General features: G+C 30.7%; 1 protein-coding gene across 2 annotated transcripts in view; it reads left to right on the top strand.

The window, feature by feature from the left end:
• LOC148284174 (uncharacterized) overlaps positions 1-18147 on the top strand; it is a 31656-nt gene that overhangs the window by 1391 nt on the left and 12118 nt on the right. The window lies entirely within an intron of this gene.

Raw genomic sequence — 18147 nt, 5'->3', positions numbered from 1 at the left:
TAATTTATTAATTGAGAAAAGTGAAATCAAATTAAAATCACGAACTAATAAAAAGTTTCATTTTTTTTACTCTCTTACCACATTTAGACTTTTTGCAAAATAACATACATAGTAATAGAAGAGTATTGAAATATAATTGTATCTCTATCGACTATGAAATCATGAAATGTGAAATATTATTGTATGATAACTGTAGGCAAATTGTATGAATATTGAATAAACGAAAAATTGTCCGTATGTTGTATTAAATTGAATGAATATTGTGTGTATTGAAATATGACATATTATTGTACTCTTTCGACTTGTTTTTTTTTAATGTACCCATACTTAGGATAATATTTGGCTTAATTATCTTAACACTGTATAATATTTACGTCTGAAGATGCCCATTAGAGGGTAAAAGCGCTAATTCGTCAAATAAATTGGTGAAAGTGTAGGTACTTAGTATTTTTAATATATATTTAAATATAAGTTATAATCCAATCATATATTTAAATATACGTTATAACATTATAACTTCGGTCTCGTGGTGTAGTGGTCAGTGGTTTAAATACCATGCAAGAGGTCTTCGGTTCGATTCCCGACATAGTTGACATTAAATATTGATTTAAAAATGTGCATTTACACAATAATATTTCAAAGTTCTTGGTCTGGCACCTGAAGTGCAAGACTGATCATCTTACCTTCATGTAACAAAAAATATCGAGATACGCTCGACTAGTGTGCCGATGCAGTGCCCTATGGACAATTAGGTGTGGAAAGGGAATGACGATGAAATAATCTGCACTTATTTATTATATTTATAAAAAGTGCACTTAGTTTGGTAATAATTGAATACAATATATTGCTGGTTCCGATTATAGGTAATTTGGGATCTCAAAAATTAAACACATTAATTTTTTTTTAAAATCACATCACATCACACAAAGATTTAAAAAAAAAATTGAATGAAGTAGAACGGTATTATAAAGTTTGACAACAACTTAAATAATTTTACTAGCGAAATAACTTCGCAGAAATCAAAACATCGCATGGAAAAATCGCAGAAATGCAATATTTTAGTATTTTTGTTATTTATCTTTTAATAATAATTTAGTTCAGAATAATAATTAATATCTGCGATAAATGTTTATCAGGTTTGTTTGAATCTATAAAAGCTCGAGTAGATACGAGTATTATATTTGTCTGAGGGTTTTGTCAATTTTCAGAATCAAAAAACATATTTTTTTCAGAGCTGTAATCAAATAGCGTTGATATACATAGGTATTTCGTGCACGCATGGCGATATACATAGGGGTAATATGGGATAGTGTGTTTGTAGTTCCGTGGGTTTACAAGGTGGTTGTATTTTCTGCCCTCCTGGCCGACATAAATGGAAGAATCGAAAACCGGACCCTGCTGAAGTCAAAACGGCAACATAGTTATGCACTCTTTTAACTTGATTTAACTTCAAACCAGTATCATTGCGAAGATTCTCCGAGTGGTGGCAATGTGCAGTGGACATTCGCAGGCCAAATAAAGATGGCAGATAAAAAAAAATTAAGTAAATTATTTTTGTACACTAACTATTTCTTTTAATCATACAGGAAGATTAAGAAAGAAAAATACCACAAAAACATTTATTTATCATAAATTTGATCACTACCAGCTTTTGTGCATCTGAAAATTGGCATTTCATTTATAATCTTAATATTTAAATCAAACACTTACTTGAGTCTACTAATTTAATTTTTAAAAACAAAAAATCGGACAATTACATCGTCTTGTTCGGGTATTTTCAAATGAATGTGAAGGTTTAGTAGACTGTAGGTTCTAATCTAAAATTTAACTTTAAATTTTCTATATAAAATCACATCTATTAGACTAGACGGAGTACAAAATAAACGCCAACACATTTTAATAAGACATGCCTTTTACGTGCGACTCTTACTTTTTAATCCCGTGAAATTACTGTAGTATTTTTAGTATTTTAGATATAGAATCCTTTTGGATTAAAAATGTATTGCTTAAATGCTTAAAAAGTATAAGATTAAAAATTTTTCGTTTGCACATAAGTTATCAGTGTTAAACGGACCCAACATAAATGATTTTGAATGTATAACGTGTAATATAGTAATATAAACGTATCTAGTTTTTAGTTAAAAAAGAAAAAAAAAAAAAATCCCCGAAAAGGAAATTAAGACGCGAGCTTTATCAAGAAATTAAAATAAAAAAATTAACAATATTTTGCTACGTATTGTTATAAAATAATCTATCAAAATGTATATTGTTTTATCAATGGAAGGTTTGAATATTTTTTTGTTTAGTTTCTAAGCAAGAGATACAGTTTTCTTTGAACTGGCTGAATTTTTGCAGTAAGAGCATTTTTGTCTTACGATTTCCCCTGTACTTGACTGGGATGCAAGAATTTAAGGTCAAACCCCCCATCCATCGTCCTGCGGATGACGTAAACTCCATTAAGGTACAAAATGAGGTCCATATTCTTTCATAAATTAACAAGGTTTTAAATTCTTTTCCCAGTAACGGAATCACAGCATAACAATGTTTTTATTAAGAAAAGTCATTATTTACTTCACAGTTAGTCGTGCTACATAGAATTTTAAAGGATATGCAGATGGTTGGCGTACTTTAAAAACATACAAGTAACATTTACAATGTCTACATACAAGTATGTGTTACAATAAAAATATACGATAATTATTAAGCATAATAACTGATTGATTATACTTCTACTAATGTTTTTACGCCCTTTCCGTAAGGGTAAGCGGAGAAGAATCAATGCCACACACGTGTATTTAAAAAAAATATTTACTGCATTTCGTACATGTTATTAAATAGTGTTTACGAACCAATGTAATAGCTACACTGAGTGTGAAAAAGAACCAAAACACTAGACGAGCATTTTTGGCTAAATTTCTAATCTCAGGTAAAAACCCTGAAAAAGGAAATCGAATCGAGATAAGTCCACCTCTTTGTATAGTGATTGGCGCGTTCGCCATTCTTGAGATCCTAAGTTCGATGCCTGACAGGGTGGGCGTGAAATATTGGTTTTAAAGGTGGTTATTTATTTATTTTATTTTATTTATTTGGATAACCAACAGCTATAATTATATCATATTTATATAACAAAACAAATAACAAATAAGCCAATTACAGGTTTTCACAAGTAGCATCACAGTAAGTTAAAAAAGATTCTCGAACATAAAATGAATAGTAATTAAATGTAAATTTAAAAGAAAAGAAAAAAAATACTACGAGTTATTTTGAAAGCAAACGCCGCACGTTATTAAGATTATTTTCAAATAAATCTATGTTAAATGATTTATTTAGTACATTAAAATTATTAAAAGTTCGCCATAAATATGAATTTTGCCTATAATTAGATGAAACAAGAGGTATGTGAAGAAGAGGGTTATTTCTTAAAACTTTGGAAGGAACATTGATAGAAAGTTTGCAAAGTAGTTCAGGACAGTCAATTGAACCAGAGGCAATTTTAAGTAAATAAATTATATCCGCTATTTCACGACGTTTTTGCAGAGGCAGTAGGTGATGTTTTTTACATATATGAATATACTGGTCAGATTTAAACTCAAGTTTCAACCGGAAACACATGAACTTTACGAATTTTTTTGAATATTTTCAATGCGTGATATCTGCACATTGTACATAGGATTCCATATTTGTGATGCATATTCTAAGTTGCTTCGCACTAATGTACAGTAAAGGATTTTAAGTGTCTTTGCCATAGTGAACGACGTAGAGCTACGCATAACAAAGCCAAGCGCACGCGATGACTTTTTTATGATGCTGTCAACATGGGCGTCAAAAAGTAATTTACTATCATGGAAGACACCTAGATCCTTTACACATAATGAGCGTTGGAGGTTTTGACCCTTAAGCACATAGTTCTTTGCGACTAAATGTAATAACTGAACACTTAGAAGGATTAAGGTCCAAGCAGTTGGAGTTGCAGTAATCCTCTAGACGGTCGAGATCTGACTGCAGATCAAAGACGTATATTTTAGATATAAGGTTGATGGGTTGTTTGATAGGTCTTGACTAAGGTATACCAGGGTTTTAATAGGTTGGTGCTAGGTTTTTGTCTTGATAGAGTGAATTTATGAACATGGATTTTCATTTGGAATTGATAGGTTTGAATTTATTTTGTTGATAGATGTCTGAATCAGGGTGTCTTTGAAACAGGCAAAACAACGTGGAAAGGTTGCTCTTAACGAGCTGTTACGGCTCTGGTTCTCCTGATCGGACTTGTTTCTCCCGATTTACTAAAAGTTTATGAACTAATACACCCTATCGCCGCCAGAATTGGGAAAACAGTGAATGAAAACATTACATAAAAAACTTCAAAAACCTATAAGATACTTAATAATCCACTCGAACTCCTGCAAAAAGTGGGCTTGCTAAAATTCATAAATATATACAAAGAAATTTAACTTGGAAACAAAGAATATTAAAAAAAAAAAGTAATTCACCGTTCATCAAAGATTAAAAAAATGTATTTGCAATGTGCGGATCTAAAAAGAGAATACAAGATCTCGAAAACGGATCCGGGGGGGCAATTATGAATCTTCTCTATCCCCTAGAGTCGTTAATTTGGGGATATTTATTTTTTCCATGCGCCTATTTTTTGCTTTACATATGGCCACACTGATGATTAAACGTCAAAAAATATGAACACTTGAAATCAAACATGATGATTTTCATTCAGAACATTATTGTGACATCATTACCCAAAACACTTAATTAGGTTAAATTGATGAAACCGTATTGGTTTTATTTCCGTTTTTGAGGCAGTTTTATACACCATTTGACGTTTTATTATCAGTGAGACCATTATATGAAGCAAAGTGAAGTCGCATTAAAAAAAATAAAAATCTTCGAATTGATCACTCTCTAGGGGGCGAAGAAGATCCAGAATACCACAGGTAGGTAGGTGGGGTTTTCAATGCAATATTTCAACCTTCCTGGACTAACGGATGAAGCGTAAGACTGATCACCTTATCTTCAAGCCACAAAAATGAAACAAATTTTCCATTGTTTAAACTTCTTCTTGGACCAGCTGGCTTTATTACAATATACAAGTCATAAGCTCTGTAAATGCCTAGACTTTTTTCAAACATAAGCAAAATAGTGAGTTACAGTGTGTAAAGGGGCCATTTAAACCGGCCAATGACAGGTCATAATCCCTGTAAATGCTTAGACTTCCATATTCCGTTCTTCAGGGTATTCTCCATCCCTATTGTAATTCGTTAATCTTAATGACTTCCGAGGGAGTGAAATCCAGTATTTTGTCTAAAAACATTTGGACAAACTCAAATATTGTAGTATTTATGTTTTGTATGTCTTAATAAACATTAACCTAACTTCACTTTACTAAAATCAACATGTTCAAACATAAGCAAAATGGTGAGTTACAGTGTGTAAAGTGGCCACTCAAACCGGCCAATGACAGGTCATAAGCCCTGTAAATGCTTAGACTTCTATATTTTCTTCTCTAAATTGTTCTCCATCCCTAACATTAACATCTTTATTATCTTTTTTTTGCATTTTACGAGAGGTAACGCCCTCATTATAAGGACCGTTCTACGTCTTCTAACTGGCAAACAGGTAATATCAATAGTTTTTATTTAAATAATCAATTACATTATTTTATAAATATGTTTAGGTATGAGAGTAGGTATGATAATGGTAGTTTGAAAAAGGCATGTGAACATAAAAAAATATAAGAAAATAGCAACTCTAACAGCTTCTAGAGAAAATATTACAAAATTTCATCGATCCGAGAAAAATGCAAGTCCATTTCTTTTGCGTGTCAAATGAGTGATTTTTACTGTAAAAAAAGCTAGAACTGTCACAAAACGAGGATGTTAATCAGTATTTTGATGTTTTAAAAAGATAGAGAAGTGTCCCGAGTCCTGAATGGGAGCATTGTATTGGTACCAAATAGGTTAATCATTTCGTTGTCTCTCGATTGTTGATCTTAACGTTTCGCATTGATGATTTTCAATAAAAACTGATGATGCGTTCCAAAACCTAACTGTTATTGCTGTTTGCGGAAAAAAACCGGGCGAGTACTTGTTTGTACTTTTTATTTTGGCAGCTTACGACGAGATCCAATTGAAAAAAGATGTATTTTTTATGAATGGAGTTGATCAAATACCTACTCAGAATTTGCGATGGAGTGCAAGACAACTTGTAGAAGAGGTAGACATGCAATTTATACCGGGTGTTCCATTTTGAATGACATTCTAATTTAATTTTAATAACTTGAACATAGTTCTACGTATATTTCAACAATTAAAAAAAATAAAAGGATGTTTAAGCATTTACAGAACTTACCTGTCATCTGTCATTCTTTCTTTCTTCTTCAGCCTTGTTCTCTCTACTGCTAGGTAAAGGCATCTTCCAAACGTCTCCATTCCTTCGCCCGCTTTCATCATTCACGTTTTACCGGCAATAGAGGCAATGTCGTCGAGCCATCTTTGGCCTTCCAACACTTCTTCCGTGGCCTACCAACATTTCTTTTGTTTGCCCATGGTCTCCGCTTTATTATTCTGGGTGTCACCTGCCATCATTTTGTCTCGCCAAGTGTTCTGCCCACTGCCATTTATATTTTGCTGCACGATCCATCATATCCACGACTCCGGTTCGGCGCCTTATTTCTTTATTTCTTACTCGTCTCTTACACATACACCGAGCATCTGTCTTTCCATGGATCGTAGCGCGCATTTTAATTTCTGGCTACTTTTTTGTGTTACAGATATGGTTTCTAGTCCGTCTGTTGTCACCGGCAATATGCACGAGTCATATACTTGTCTTTTTAAGCGAAAAAACTGTTCACTTTTAAAGTAAAACAGGTAAAAATCAAAAAGCTTACAATCAATTTATTTATATGCAAAGATTTGGACATAGGTACGATGACGATCTTTCTGCTTTATTCGACGGAATTGAGGGACACGGAATTGATGTGGGAGGAAGCGAGAGTCCAGGTTATCGATAGGGTCTCCAAGGCTGGTATTCCAAACGCATTTACAGCGCACCATAACGCGTATTTAGTACGTAAAACCACGGTATACGGCGCTATAATTGCGTTCGGAATACCAGCCCTGGTGATGTACACATCTCAAAATATTGTTATAAATACAATTTTTATAGAGAAATACAAAAAAAGTAAATACAATTTAGTATTTTATATTATTATCACGCCGTTTTTATAAAAATTACTTTTAACAATGTACTGTTTCTTCCCTCTCAATGAAACATTCTGTATCCGACCGTAACATTATAACATAACAGTAAATTTGGCCATGGCCTGTGAGGTATGGTAAATTCAGGATGTCTACTTAAGAATTGTATGGGTTTTTTCATATACATAAAAATATGTATGTAATATATGTACGTAAATATTTTTTTCAAATAATGGTATTCATTGAACACTGAATGGTAATTTGATGTAGTTTCGTATACAGTATTTTTCTTTTCCAAGACCTGTCTGTCAAGTATAACGACGGATAACTATAAATTATAGGTAGTTGAATAACCTGTAATGAATAACTCTTAACTGGAAATTAATTATGTCAGGCATACCCACACATAAGGTACTTTAAATAATACAAGTTAAAAATGAGTTAAATTACGATGTACATATTTATAAATTTTAGCAAGCTCACTTTTTGCAAGACTTCGAGTGGATTATTAATCTAGAACAAGATAGTTATACAGTTTCTGTTATTATTTTTAATGAGTTTTTTAACCGTGGATTATTACTTTTAAAAACACGAACAACACGATATTTAGTTTAAACTTTATTCTCTTTGAAACAAAAATGCCGTTTTTTCTAAAGAAATTTTTAGAACCAGTAAAAGGTATATTTTTTTTTAGTATACTATTTTTTAAATTATTTAACTTTGTGTACACTGGCCGGGCTTATTACCAAATGGATTTTTTTTCTAACCAACCAATGAAATAAAAATAAACGTCTAGACTTCCATATTTTCCATTCTCAAAAATTTTGAATATAAAAGGTCATATTTTTATATATAATTTTAGTTTCAAAATGTATGCGAGAAAAAAAATATTAAAAAAAAAAAATACGAAAATAGAACTGGCAATATTTGTACCTGTATAAATTAATAAATAATTAAAGGAACAAAGGGAGCGGCAATGAGGAAATATTAGGAAAGAGAAAGGAGATTTATTTATTTATTTACATTGATAAAAAAAACCTGATTTGGTTGTAATGCATTCTTCACTTTGAAATTCCGTACCGATGAATACAATTTACAAGTTTTTTTGATAAATATGTATTTTTTAAATTTAATAAAAAATGAACTATATTAATTCAACAATGTTTTGAGTAAATAGAAATATTTGTAGACAGGCTGGATTTCTTCCCTAGGGAGTTATTTATTATTTAGTTGCATCTGTAGAGGTAAATTTTTAAGAAGGAAATACATGTGCCAGCCAGGATTTGTAGACGGTACCACCTGTTTCATGTACCAATAAGTAAAACATCGTATGTTAAAAATGCTTATTTTCGTAGGACTTTTTCAATGTACAATACAAAATTTAAAAATATAGATTACACAAACATCACTCTGTCAGATTTAAAATTTACACTAAAAATGTATTATGTAACTTAGTAGACAATATAATAATAAATATGTACATCTCCCCTCCCCTCCTTATCCTCTCTTCAAGCATTCTTGTCCTTATCCCGCCCAATTTACAGTAACTTAATGTTCTTAAAATAAATATTTAAAAAATCTTTGATTATTGAGTACATGAAAATAACATTTTTGTATGCATAAATTGTATGTATTTATTTGATATGTAATATATTTTCTTTACTAACTTTGTATACTATGTGGAAATCTGTTATTAGTTCTGAGTTTGTACACTATATCTGTTTGTTTACTAATATGTATGTAGAACTGTTGATTTCCCAAATAAAATAAAATAAATAAAATATGGAAGTCTAGGCATTTACATGGCTTATGACCTGTCATCGGCTGGTTTAAGTGACTTTGATCGGCTGGTTTGAGAACTTCACAAAAGTAGACAGATGGAAGAGTTACGGAAATGTGAATGTTCAAACATAGGTATAATAGTAAATGTTATACTGTTTGTGAATGGCCACTTAAACCAGCCAATGACGGGTCATAAGCCCTGTAAATGCCTAGACTTCCAAATTTTCTTCTCAAAAATGATTTTCCTCTCTGTTGAAACAAATTTTTGCAGATCTAATAATTCAGTAAATAAAATAAACCTTCTTTGTACATTTTACACGTTTTTGACGAAGAACGTTGAAAAAAAAAATTTTTTTTTCGGAAATTCAATGGATTTTACATGTTCAATGACAAAGAATTATTCATATATATGTATACACAGATACAGCACTAAGCACCCGTCTCGTGTTTCTTTCAATCTAAGTTCCGGAACCTAACATGAGCGCGACATACTGCTTTGCAGCTTTTTTACTCCACTACGCGTTTTGCGTTGCAATGTTCACGAGTCAACGCTCATTTTTCGGATAATATTTTCAAACTATTGCTCTATGAAGAATCATTTATATTTCATTATACCTCGGTGCAAAGAACCGTTTTTTTTTAAATTGATAAATACATCTACTATAAAATTCAGTATGTAAAATATACTTTATACATTTCAAATGTTTTTTCGCAAAGAAAATCGTGTTACGAGGTTAAGTTTATGTATTATATTTGTGGAAATGAGAAAGTTCAGTGCTACGAGAAATTGGACGTTAAAATGTTTTCTTACAAGCTGTAAAAAATGGCATTTATTGTGCGGCGAAGTTTCTCGAAAATCAATGAAAAATTAATAAAAATACGTTTTAATAAAAATGAACTACTTTAAAACCTCACAAGTTCTAGTAAATAGCTGTTTAGAATAGCTAATCAATAATGTGTTTTAATATATATCCTGTTTCTGGGAAGCCATATTTAGCGTGTTTTCATACGTACGGGTTTCTATTTTTAAATATCAGGACAATTTACCGACGGCTGTTAGTGTCGTCACGGGAGTAATTTCCAAATAACAAAACTTTAAAAAAAATCACAACGATGGTAATAAGATACATATTTTAAAAATATATTTTTTTGGCTTTCGATCTAGTTTTTAAAAAGCCAATGAACTTTGTCAATTTATACAGGATTTTTCCCATTTTTAAGAGAGGAATAACCCGCTTTGTATCTATTTAAGAATCAAGTCCGCAGGTGGGATAGTGGTTAATGAGTTAAATCAATAATAAAATAAATCATAGCTGTATTAAACGGAGTAAACTGGTCAGAAATCTGAATTAAATTAGATTAACTAAAAATCTTGTAAATAATTTTGAAAAAAATACTTTTGAATTGCATGGTAAAATCTTCTGTTAAGAAATGTGTATGTGTAAATGCGAAATAAATACCTATTTATGTGTTATACGCACACGCGAATTCAGATTCTGAAACGGAAAAAAATACTATCGAGTTCGGAATTGGGCGTAATTTTCTGAAAAAAAAGTGTAATGGCAGCTTATTGCCGATTTTTAAGGAGAGGCACTAGGCTAGCAACCACGAATCAGTAAGGTATTTTATACGATGGAGGAAATACGTTTTTCGTAGGTATCAACAAAAAAGGTATCAACAAAACCTCAAGTGACGTGACATCCGTCCGACGCCAATGCTTATCTCAAATTAAATGTTCAAATACTAAGTTTGCGTTCAAGAGTAAATGATTATTCACTCGGTTCACTCCGTACAAATTTATATTAAAATCACGCACGGCAAAATCAATGTAAAGTAATCAATTTTAAGTAAATGACAGAATACACATTTCAACTTTTTGTTGAATTAATAACGTTTTTCATATATCTTTAGTACTAAGGAGTAAGGAACACTGTTAAAGTTAACATCGTTGACTTTTAATTGTGCCTACAGCTAAGTCATTTTTAGAATTTTCACTCATATTTCGGTATGATTATCTGTGTTTACGTATTACAAATAGAAATAAAAAATTGTTCATAGTAAACAACGCTTCTTTTTTTTAGAGTGCATATTTTAATACTTTACTAAACTGCCGTCATAAGAAAGAAGGACGTTTCTACGTAAAACAAAAAAAGGAGAAAATAAATATTTTGTAACTCGGAGATTGAAAAATTCGCTGTGTGAAAAATACTACACAAATAAAGTATATTTCTATGCGACAGTATGTATTCTGGTTTTCCCTAACGAAATATATAAATTAATTTTAATAAGTTTTACATTATTTATTAAAAAATTAACATTTTCATCTTCTTTTTAGTAAAAAAAATACAAGAAAATATGTTATACTTCAACGAAAAGACGTTTCTAGCTAGAAACGCCCTTTTATTTAGTAATTAAGTAAACGTCTTTCTTTTTTAGTGTTAATATGCCAGTTGATTCTACTCAACTAAATAAAATAGACGTTACTGGCCATTTACTCCTTTTTAAAATAGTAACGCCGACCTAATAATCAATTAGCTTCGAAATTACCAACAGATCTTAAATTTAATCGAAAACGAGTATGTACATTCATTTCAGATGTTTTTAAAAACAGAATAGAAGAAAAAATAAGTATTTTAATCAGTCTTTTGTAATTATATAAGTCGGAACAGCCTTTTATATTTAGTAATCTTCTTATAAGACTTTTTGCAGTTTAGTCTCATTTATTAGTGAAAATAATAGGGTTGTGGTTATTTTAGCAAGATATATGTTTTTTTTTCCTGATTCCGAATATGTATTTAACTCATTTTCGAAAAAAAATGTTAGATGCGTCCTTCTTTCTTATGACGGCAGTATAGGTTAGACAATAGTTACGCCCTCAGTATAAATTGTTTGCCTATAATGGGCTCTTAAATAATACTCGTATACATGATGTTCATTAAATCCTGTCACATCTGAAACTACGATGATCAGTATGAGCAAGAAGACATATTGGCACATTAAAATATTTTTTTAGAACGAATAAAATTTAAAATAATAAAATATAAAAAAAGCAAATGGTTGCTTACTTCTGCAGGGCAGAAACGAGGAAGGAGAGGGGGGAGTTTGATACTGCGCCGCGCTCCCCTCACTTTTCTCCTGCAGAAGTAAGCAACCATTTGTTTTTTAAAATATGTTATTGAAAAAAAATTCTTTGTCCTAAATAGTTTTTTTAATATGCTAATATGTTTTCTTGCCCACCAGTGTGGTTTCGGGTGTGACAGGGTTTAAAGAACACACCTGTATATATGCACGTGCAGAATTCGAGTAAAAATTTGTATAAAAATTAAATCTTGTAAGTCTTTTAAAATTTAGCATTCGTTTTAAACATATTTTATCCAATTGTGTATTACACGACGTAATATTCTCAGAGTTGAGTTCTGATCGGATGATATTTGTGCTAAATCTAGAATAATCGGCAACTGAAATTGAAAATGGCCGCCTTGTTCGTAGGAAAAGTGAAATAATATACAATAGAGAGGAAAGTAAGTCGATTAGGTTCGCGCGTGCTGCCGATGCGAATTATGCGATGTGATGCCGCCTGCGCCTTCACCGTCCTCTATTTACCTAGATATTCTACATATATGCTCGGTATATATTGTTTATTTATACCAGCAAATTATACCGCGCATATTTTGGTGTGCAAACCGCGGACCCCTGTGCACAGAATTACAATTAATTCGCAACCCGTTCCAATTCTCGGAAATACATGCATTACCCGCACACCGTAAAAACGAGAGCCAAAAAAATGGAAAAATAAATGTAGTGCCTACATTTCCACTTATTTCATTGACTACTTAGCGCTTCCGACTGAAATGTAGAATGCATAATATATAATCGTGTGATATTTATTTTAGCATAATAAGTTTTATAATGTATTTTTCATTTGAATCGTTCGTATATTGACGTATAAAAAGTCACTCACCATGAGATGAAGAGATGAAGAACATTTAAGATAAGGGAATCTGGTAGTCTAGGCATTTACATGTGTAGTGTATATACCCATATTTCTTTATTTATTTATTAATTTACACGCCCTACGGGCTTTAACATATATTAGAAATTACATTCAAGTGCAGCAGTAAAACATAAGTATGTAAATTTAGTTAAAATTAAAGATAACATAAGAAAAACTAAAAGATACAATAATGAATAAAAATAAGAAAAACTAAAAGATATAATAATAAATAAAAATAAGGAAATGTACCAACATAGGTATATGGGTACATAGAAAAATATTTAATAAATTTACATATGAAAACATACTCACATACATATACATGCATATGCAAACATACACATACACATATACATACATGCATGTACATATATATACATACACATACATATGCATAAGTTTATACATTATTATAGAGATACATGAGAAAAAAAAATAGTAAATAAAAAACAATATTAAGAAATTTTACACAAATTAATTTATAACCTTTTGAATACTTAACCTATATTTTATAAAGACAGACGAAATATATCAACTTCACCATACTCGGTACCTAGCCGGTGTAGTCTAGATATTGGTGAATTGTAATAATAATTATGACTGCCAGGAGATTAAAAAAATAACGTAAATTTGATTGTTCAATCTGTTAGATTTAGCGAAGTTTAAAAGTTGATCTAGAAATGCAATTTCCGATGTTTATTCTGAATTTCACGTCACTACTACTCGCCGTTAAAAAGTTTGATTTCATTGAGGAAGGCAGAAAAAATTTGGCTTTAAAACAGCGCGGTTGACCTAGAAATGGCATTTTACATTTTGACTTTAAAAATCACATCTTTACGATATACCGTTGTAAAGTTTAATTTTAACAAGGAAGGCCTGGAAAATTTGGGTTCAAAACAGCGCAATTGATTTAGAAATAACATTTGAAATATTATTGTTTTTATTTAATATTACAATTTTAAATATAGTACCAATGCAGCGCCCTATACACCAATAAGTGTGGAAAGGGAATGATGTTGATATTACAAACTATTAGTGACATTTATTACAGTTTTTATAACATTATAATATAAAAGTTTAGTAATTTATTATTTAATTCTGTTCCACTCTAAAAAAGAGACAAGCTCTTGCGCTTGTAGGGGGACTTACACCGAGTTAATAGTGAGTACAAGGATTTTCAATGTTTTAAACTATCAAGTTGTTTTTTATGCGGTATTCCGTTAATTTTATTTTTAATTTATTTGTATCTTTTATCTTTCTAAATTTCACGTCGATACAACTTACCGTTTCGGAAAAGGTCATGTAATAGAAAAACAAATAAACGTACAAACACACACACATATTTTCAGTTTTACAATATATTATATATTCTTTTTTCATTGTTTTATATTTACTTAGCATTTCTTCTTCTTTTCTTCCTTCCCTATTTTCCCGTCCTACTTCCTTTCCCCCTAGCGAACTGTACGTTTTGTTTTTATATGAAACCCATCATTTATTGGTCTTGTTATTTGCTGTTATTCTTTATGTATTGGTTATTACTATAAAGTTTTTTTTTCTTTTTTTAAATAAATAGTAATAATAAAGATCACAATATCATTATTTAAAGCAATCGTACGTGCGTAAATAATAATATTATCTATGATTGTATAACATTTAAATATAATAAAATTGAAGAGTATTTTTTCATAACGTTACGGCAAGCGCATTTTTCCCTCAAATTTATCACGAAACTCGTATGTATTATGAACAGGTAATTTTTTTTTGTTTATTTTAAAACTTTACATACATAATGTTAATTGTTTATTGGCGGGATTATTGCCAAATGGAAATTTCTTTCAACTAACAAATAAAGGTTTAGTTTTTGTAATTCAATTTTTATTTTTTTATTTATTTAATGCACAAAATACACAATTTGACGTAGACACAATCATATGTTTTTTATGTCCCGACTTGTTAGAGAGTGTTAAATCGGGACTCTTCGATATATAAATCAAAAATATTTATTAACATATTGAAACAATATACAGGTAATCAAAATAACATACAAAATAATCAAAACAATATACAAAATAATAATAGAAAAATAAACAAAATATTAATAGAAAAATATAAATAGTAAAAATTTATACATGTCGAAAAATGGAATGTAGAAAAGTTATATAACAATACGTATGACAGTGATGATATACACATATACGTATATGGATAATAATGAAGACAGCAGCGATGTTATATATTTATTCCCGAAGCAATCTCATACAGTGGTCTCTACCCCTCGATACAATCCAATTATGGATCTTCATCTTAAATATAGACGTTGTTTTGGAGAACTTAATATGTTCATCCAAGACGTTGAACACTCTTGGAGCTATATATGAAAAGTGTCTCCGAGCAAACATCGTACGCGTTCTCGGTATTAAGAAGTTTAAGTTACGCAAAAACCTCGTACGGGCATTCTGTTAGGACCTCCTTCCGGAGTCGCCTGACCAGAAAATTGTCAATACATTCTTGATATAGATGTAACGAATATCACTTTGACACTTCTCATACCACAATTTGCTTTTTGAAACACAGAGTTCCAGTCACTAGCCTCAAACAAAACAACTGTGTCATCAGTAAATGCTATAGTTTTTCCGCCATTACTCAAATCACACAAAGAGTTTGTATATAGGAAGAAGAGAACAGGTCCCAAGACACTTCCTTGTGGAACTCCATAATAATAACTCAATACGCAAAACATATTCAATAAAAAAAAAAAGCTAAAGATATACAAAAATGGAATTAATTCATTAATAACCCTTAATCAATAAACTCAATGGGAAACAGGAATAAAAAGGAAAGAGGAAATGAGGAGAGATTAAGGAAGAAAAAGGAGAAGCTTCTTCAGACGTGATTTAAACAGAGACACTGTAGTAACACCTTTGATTGTGGATGGGAGATAATTCCACAGTCGAGCCGCACGGACACTATATGAGTTAGAGAAGAAAGAAAAATTGTGTAAAGAGGGTGCTTTGAGAATAAAAACAAAGAGATAAAACATGAATTGATAAGCGTTTTATCCGATTAATTCTCGTTATTTAAAGCAATGGTATGTGTGCATATAATTTAATCTTCATTTCTATGAGTTTTTATATTGTTGGGTTAAGTTAATGTATGCGAAATTTTTCCTGTTGAAGTTCCGTTTTTCCACTGAGGAAAACCCGTTGAATATGTATAAAAATGCAAATTAAAATTATTATGAATGAATGCGATATTATCATTCAAACGATAGACGAGAAACTCGGGAAGATTTTAATATGAAAAGGACGCTATCGAATAATTATACCTAGGTTGACCTGGAAAGTAAATTAGCATAATAAATAATGTTATTATTAACATATATTATACACATTCGTTGGAAACATGGTGGATTAGCATTCAGGGCGATTACAATTCTTGGCTTCTGCTATGAAATGCGAAGGTACTGGATAATATGAAAGCGATACAAATACATTTGTACGGTAATCATACAAGAAATGGGGTGAAATGATTGATTGCACGAATTTATAATGTATGATTATTATAAAGGGAAAAATATGAAATAAAGTTTAAAAAAAAGGAAATTAACGTCCTTGTATAAATTAACAAAAACATAGCAGTGGGTTTGTACGTAGTTGCCATCGCTATTAAATTAGAGTAAAAAGTCAGTCGGGTTTGTTATGAATCCATGTGGGGAGTAATTAAATTGAGTAATTAAAAAAAAGAACTCTGGAGTTTAAACATATGCAGAACGGTGAATGTTACACAGTGGATAATTATAGATGATTAAGCCCAGTAAATGTCTAAACTTTCATATTCCCTTCTCAAAAACGCTATCCACTTCTCTTGTAATAGGTAGAATAAAATTTATAAAAAATAATTTAACATTTTAAATAAATATTAATAAAAATAAATATTTACATTCCAAAAACGTTTAAAATTATAAATGAATATATTTGCTTTATTAAATATTTATAATATCTATATTACGAACCTAAAAATACACGTGTTTATTGGTCCATTACGGAACTCCCCCGAAATTGAACGTCGCGCCGTATCTTGTGTGTTGCCTTAATTTTGAAAAATGGCATCTTCCTAATACGATAGCTTTTAAAGGTGATTTTGTAATTGATTTATTCGATGAAAGAAAACAATATATTCGATTGATCTCAGTAATGAAATAAATAAATAAGATTTCTATTGGCATTCAAGATTGTGACCACGAGACACTCGCCCTTCAATATTGACAAGAATGTGTGCATAAATCAGAAACGTACATTATCATCGTTAGGTACTGTTGGTACGGTTAACCGATCAATAGCAAGTTCTACATTATCTCTGATCAATAGGACGATGACGCTAAAACTAGATGCAGCACAGAAGAATTCCTTTAGAAGGAGTTATTTGCATAAAAAGTGCATCAACTTATTATTTGAAGACCCAAAACAAATGATTGCGAAGTTAAAATATACGAGTATCTAAATATTAAATTCCAACTATTCAAACATTTTAATCTAAATTAAAAAACACATGAGACCCACCCTATCTTAAATGATGTATCTTTTAGAATATAGCATCTAATTTTACGGAACCTATTTTAGATAACAAAAGTTATATGTAAATAAAATATCATATTTATTTATTTATTTGACGGACTTATGCAGTCCATTCTAACAATGGTAAATACAACTTCTTATAATAAATACAGGCACTAATAAAATAAAATACAATTAAATAAAATTAAAGCTAGGACAAAAAAATAAAAAATTACTACCTCAAGACAAGATCCAGTCTATCTTAGTGAATTTAAAATTCTGTATATAAATATAAATATATATATATATTTTAATAAATTAATGTAAAACGAACTCCCTCTCAAATCATAATCATTCCCTTTCTGCACCAAATTCACACAGAATTGGTACACCAATCGCAGCGCATTTTTACACGAAGGCAAATTGATCAGTCTTACGCTTCAGGTACCAGTCCAGCGACTATGAAATATTCTAGTATAAAAACACCCTTACAAATAAATATTACATATCAACCATGTCGGGAATCGAACCCGAGACCTCTTGCATGGTATGCAAACGCGCTGACCATTACACCACGAGGCCCTCTCGAAACACGAGTTTTTACTCTATTAGA

The sequence above is a fragment of the Micrasema longulum genome, unplaced genomic scaffold, assembly GCF_059751315.1.
Source record: "Micrasema longulum isolate JH-2025_06_02 unplaced genomic scaffold, ASM5975131v1 h1tg000142l, whole genome shotgun sequence".
In the NCBI taxonomy this organism is placed as follows: domain Eukaryota; kingdom Metazoa; phylum Arthropoda; class Insecta; order Trichoptera; family Brachycentridae; genus Micrasema; species Micrasema longulum.
The sequence above is the reverse complement of the archived record's forward strand: the minus strand, read 5'-3'. Positions and strand labels throughout refer to the sequence as shown.